The sequence below is a fragment of the Neoarius graeffei genome, chromosome 16 (genome assembly GCF_027579695.1).
Source record: "Neoarius graeffei isolate fNeoGra1 chromosome 16, fNeoGra1.pri, whole genome shotgun sequence".
NCBI lineage: Eukaryota > Metazoa > Chordata > Actinopteri > Siluriformes > Ariidae > Neoarius > Neoarius graeffei.
Window position 1 is genome coordinate 10,952,211 of NC_083584.1, and position 5,745 is coordinate 10,957,955.

Consider the following 5,745-nt stretch of genomic DNA (forward strand, 5'->3'; position numbering starts at 1 on the left):
CATTTTTTTTCTTGTCTTTTCTACAGTTCCGGATAGCTTTTTTGTAATTTTTCATAGAGTTGGAGTTTGTCTAGATGTGTTAATGATGTTATCATGATGTTAAAAAAGTATTTGAGAGCCATTACATAGCTAGTTAGCCTTAACCTTATGTTATAAGTGGATTATTATTATTATTATTATTATTATTATTATTATTGGGGCGGCACGGTGGTGTAGTGGTTAGCGCTGTCGCCTCACAGCAAGAAGGTCCTGGGTTCGAGCCCCGTGGCCGGCGAGGGCCTTTCTGTGTGGAGTTTGCATGTTCTCCCCGTGTCCGCGTGGGTTTCCTCCGGGTACTCCGGTTTCCCCCACAGTCCAAAGACATGCAGGTTAGGTTAACTGGTGACTCTAAATTGAGCGTAGGTGTGAATGTGAGTGTGAATGGTTGTCTGTGTCTATGTGTCAGCCCTGTGATGACCTGGCGACTTGTCCAGGGTGTACCCCGCCTCTCGCCCATAGTCAGCTGGGATAGGCTCCAGCTTGCCTGCGACCCTGTAGAAGGATAAAGCGGCTAGAGATAATGAGATGAGATGAGATTATTATTATTATTATTATTATGGGAAGGGATAGCTGGACAGAGTATTCTGGTTCCCGGCCATGCCTTAGACCACCAGCTCATGTCAGGGTCCCATCATCATCATCATCATCACCATGGCATGAGCTGGTGGAACGGCAGTGATTAAAAAAAGGGCGCCATTTAATGCCAGGCCCTGAGCTGTTGGATATCAAAGACGCATGCAGAGTCCAATGGCCTTTTGATAAGACATGCAAACTGGTGGTTAACTTATCTTCTTACAGTCATACTCTTTCTTTTTTCTTTTTTTTTTTTAAATCAGATTAATTTAACCAGGCAATAACCACAAAACCATGGCTTGGTTTCATGCCATTCAGGGACGTGACAGTCCCAGTGTCCTACTGATTCATGGACTTGGGATTAAGAAATACACCAATAAATATTCCCTGTGTCCAAAATCATTCACTACTCACTATATAGTGGATGATATAGTGAGTTCACCCTTTTGTAGTGCTGTCCAAATGTAGAGTGAGAATTATTACACCCTATATAGTGGGCTCATGGTATCCCACAATGCACGGTGAAAAGTAGTGTATAAACGATGGTCACTAACCAAGCAATATATCCCATCATGCATTGTGATCACGCTGAAACAAAAAAACTGTTGGGGTGAACGGATGGAGGAAGAAACACATTATAAACAGACATTCAAGTACAATTAAAAATAGTAAGAGAACAGAAAATAAGCTAAAATAGAATAAGACAGATAAAATACAAGAATAAAAGTTACAGTGTAGAGCGAGGAATTAATCAAAAGCACCAAATTTGATTTAATAAAAGGCAGCGGCAAAGAAGAAAGAAAGGATTCAGCCTTGATTTAAAAGAAGTGGAAGATACAGCAGACACAAAGTACTTTTGTATTTATTAATGTGGGAAATACGCTCAGTATAATATGCATTTATCACAAAAATACATGCCTGTATTTATTATTTTGAAAACCCACCAGCCGACTGAACTGGCACGTTTTAACTGTGCGACAGTAATGACGTAAATAACAGCATGATGGAGTAGTGTCGGAAAGGGTTTGTTTTGTTTTGTTTTTACCAATGAGCTCACTATATAGTCCTCTATCTAGTAATTCACTATATAGTGAATAGGGAGTAGTGAACAAGTGAGTGATTTTGGACACAGGGTCTGTGTTTAAATTATTTCAGGATATATATATATATATATATATATATATATATATATATATATATATATATATATATAGTAGATATAAAATGTCCACACACCCTGTTCACTGTGTTAAAATTTCAGGGTTTAATCTTTAATGTGATATCGTAAACAACAGAATTCAAGTGAAAAACCCCCGAAATGTTTTAGGAGAAAAGAAAGAAAAAGAAACGTGTGCACACCCCTTAAGGAATACAGTGGAGCTTGAAAGTTTGTGAACCCTTAAGAATTTTCTATATTTCTGCATAAATATGACCTAAAACATCATCAGATTTTCACACAAGTCCTAAAAGTAGATAAAGAGAACCCAGTTAAACAAATGAGACAAAAATATTGTACATGGTCATTTATTTATTGAGGAAAATGATCCAATATTACATATCTGTGAGTGGCAAAAGTATGTGAACCTCTAGGATTAGCAGTTAATTTGAAGGTGAAATTAGAGTCAGGTGTTTTCAATCAATGGGATGACAATCAGGTGTGAGTGGGCGCCCTGTTTTATTTAAAGAACAGGGATCTATCAAAGTCTGATCTTCACAACACATGTTTGTGGAAGTGTATCATGGCATGAACAAAGGAGATTTCTGAGGACCTCAGAAAAAGCGTTGTTGATGCTCATCAGGCTGGAAAAGGTTACAAAACCATCTCTAAAGAGTTTGGACTCCACCAATCCACAGTCAGACAGATTGTGTACAAATGGAGGAAATTCAAGACCATTGTTACCCTCCCCAGGAGTGGTCAACCAACAAAGACCACTCCAAGAGCAAGGCATGTAATAGTTGGCAAGGTTCCAAAGGACCCCAGGGTAACTTCTAAGCAACCGAAGGCCTCTCTCACATTGGCTAATGTTAATGTTCATGAGTCCACCATCAGGAGAACACTGAACAACAATGGTGTGCATGGCAGGGTTGCAAGGAGAAAGCCACTGCTCTCCAAAAAGAACATTGCTGCTCGTCTGCAGTTTGCTAAAGATCATGTGGACAAGCCAGAAGGCTATTGAAAACATTTTTGTGGACGGATGAGACCAAAATAGAACTTTTTGGTTTAAATGAGAAGCGTTAGTTTGGAGAAAGGAAAACACTGCATTCCAGCATAAGAACCTTATCCCATCTGTGAAACATGGTGGTGGTAGTATCATGGTTTGGGCCTGTTTTGCTGCATCTGGGCCAGGACGGCTTGCCATCATTGATGAAACAATGAATTCTGAATTATACCACTGAATTCTAAAGGAAAATGTCAGGACATCTGTCCATGAACTGAATCTCAAGAGAAGGTGGGTCATGAAGCAAGTCAACGACCCTAAGCATACAAGTCATTCTACCAAAGAATGGTTAAAGAAGAATAAAGTTAATGTTTTGGAATGGCCAAGTCAAAGTCCTGACCTTAGTCCAATCGAAATGTTGTGGAAGGACCTGAAGCGAGCAGTTCATGTGAGGAAACCCACCAACATCCCAGAGTTGAAGCTGTTCTGTACGGAGGAACGGGCTAAAATTCCTCCAAGCCAGTGTGTAGGACTGATCAACAGTTACCAGAAATGTTTAGTTGCAGTTATTGCTGCACAAGGGGGTCACACCAGATACTGAAAGCAAAGGTTCACATACTTTTGCCACTCACAAATATGTAATATTGGATCATTTTCCTCAATAAATAAATTACCAAGTATAATATTTTTGTCTCATTTGTTTAACTGGGTTCTCTTTATCTACTTTTAGGACTTGTGTGAAAATCTGATGATGTTTTAGGTCATATTTATGCAGAAATATAGAAAATTCTAAAGGGTTCACAAACTTTCAAGCACCACTGTATTTTGCTCCTTTTGCACGTAATGCAGCCGGCAATCAGTCTTTTTTTTTGTACTTACTTACTTACTTATGGTCCCTCTCATGTGTGAGAATGGGGGACCCTTCTATGTCGTCGTTCTCTACGCTCTTCAGCTCGTTTTTGCAGTCTCAACTCCGACAGTATTTTGCCATCGGAAATTAGGTTTCTCCATTTAGGTCGTTCCACTGTGGCTTCATACCATTTATCATCAAAACCAATTATGGATAGGTCCTCTTTGATACAATCTTTCCACCTTTTCTTTGGGCGGCCGCGGGATCTTTTGCCTTTGGCGAGCTCACTAAAGAGCAGTTGTTTTGGTATCCTATGATCTGGCATCCGGCATACATGGCCTAGCCAACGGAGGCGGTTGCTCCGAATCATGGTCTCTATTGTTGTTGATTTAGCTCGCCTGAGGACCTCAGTGTTAGTTACATGGTGCCACCATTTTACGTTCAAAATCTGTCTCAATGATCTTTGATGAAACATCTCGAGAAGGTGGATGTGGGAAGCAAGAGTGCTCCAGGTCTCGCTGCCGTATAGCAGGCATGGGAGGACGATGGCTTTGTAGACTGTAACCTTGGTGGTTATGGTGAAGCCTTTACGGTCCCAGCACCTGCTCGAGAGTGAGTGGAATGCGGCTGCTCCTCTAGCAATTCTCCTCTTAATCTCGGCGTCAAGTGAGGCGTCAACGGATAGTTCACCACCCAGATAGATGAAGTGGTTGGAATTGGTGAGTTGGTGGTTCTCAATAGTAATTGGTGGAGGATCTTCGCATCCGAAGTGCATGACTTCAGTCTTGGGCTTGCTTTTTTTTGTAAGAATGTACAAACTTAACACATCATGATTTGGCAATTTTATTCCTCCCTTACTTGGAAAAATGCTACAGCTCTATCAAACTGTAAGGGAATCTCCTGTGCACAGCTCAGCCAATTAAGCCACAGCCTAATGGTTAGAGAAGCAGCTTTGGGACCAAAAGGTTGCTGGCTCAATTCCCTGGACCAGCAGGAATGACTGACTTGCCCTTGAGCAAGGCACCTAACCCCCACCTGCTCCCCAGGCTGCTCTGGGTACGTTGTACATCATTCTGGATAAGAGCGTCTGCTAAATGTCATATAATGTAATTAGCCATTAATTTGTTGACATGGAATTGTGCTTTGGGTCATTATCATGTTGGATGGTCATTTTTTCCATCTTCACCTCTCCAACAGAGACCTGCAGGTTTTATGCCAAAGTACCGTAGATTGCTATTTGCTTATCCATGATTCCCTCTACCTTGACTAGAGCCTCAGTCTGAGCTGAAGAGAAGCAGGCCCACAGCATGATGCTGCCACCACCATGCTTTGCCATGGGTATAGTGTTCTTTGGACAATAAGGTCTTGTTTTTGCACCAAAATTATTTTTTGGAAGTTCTACTTTGTTTTCATTCGACCATAAAATATTTTGCCACATGCTTTTGGCAAAATCTAGGCAGGCTTGGATGTTTTGTTGTTGCTGTTTTTGTGAGAAAGAGCTTCTATCATGTCTTGCCGTTCAACCCCACAGCCGAGACTCCAAAAGCATAGAGTTTCCAGTACGTACCAGATATTCCTGTAGCTCTACAAATGTTGTCAGAGGCCTCTTGGCAGCCTTCCTAATAGCTGTTTGTCTTGTTGTTTTGCCAGTTTTGGAAGGATGTCCTGTGCTATTCTTGGTAATGTTACCTTTTGACAATGTTCCTTTGGAAGCCATACAGACTTTCTCAGCTCTTTGTTTACAAACAGCTTACGCCATTGGATGAAATCAAGAAGATATTTTTTTTAAAAATCCCCACACAAACAGCTGATCTTTATATATCTTTATTTGGGTTTAATTAGAGCCACTTCACTGATAACAGATTTATGAGAATTATTTTTGGACGCGAGTTTGAATATGATTGGTTAATTCTATTATTACACCCATTATAAGTGTGTGTGCACACTTATACAATGAGGTTAACATTAGTTTCTTTCATTTCTTTTTTTCTTTTTGACTAAAATGATTTGTTTTTTAATTTGAATTCCGTTGACTGTTGTATGATGTTAAAAGTGGGAACAAGATCTGACATGATTTATCTTGGTTTCATTTTAACAGGAGCGTGTGGACTTTGTCACACATAA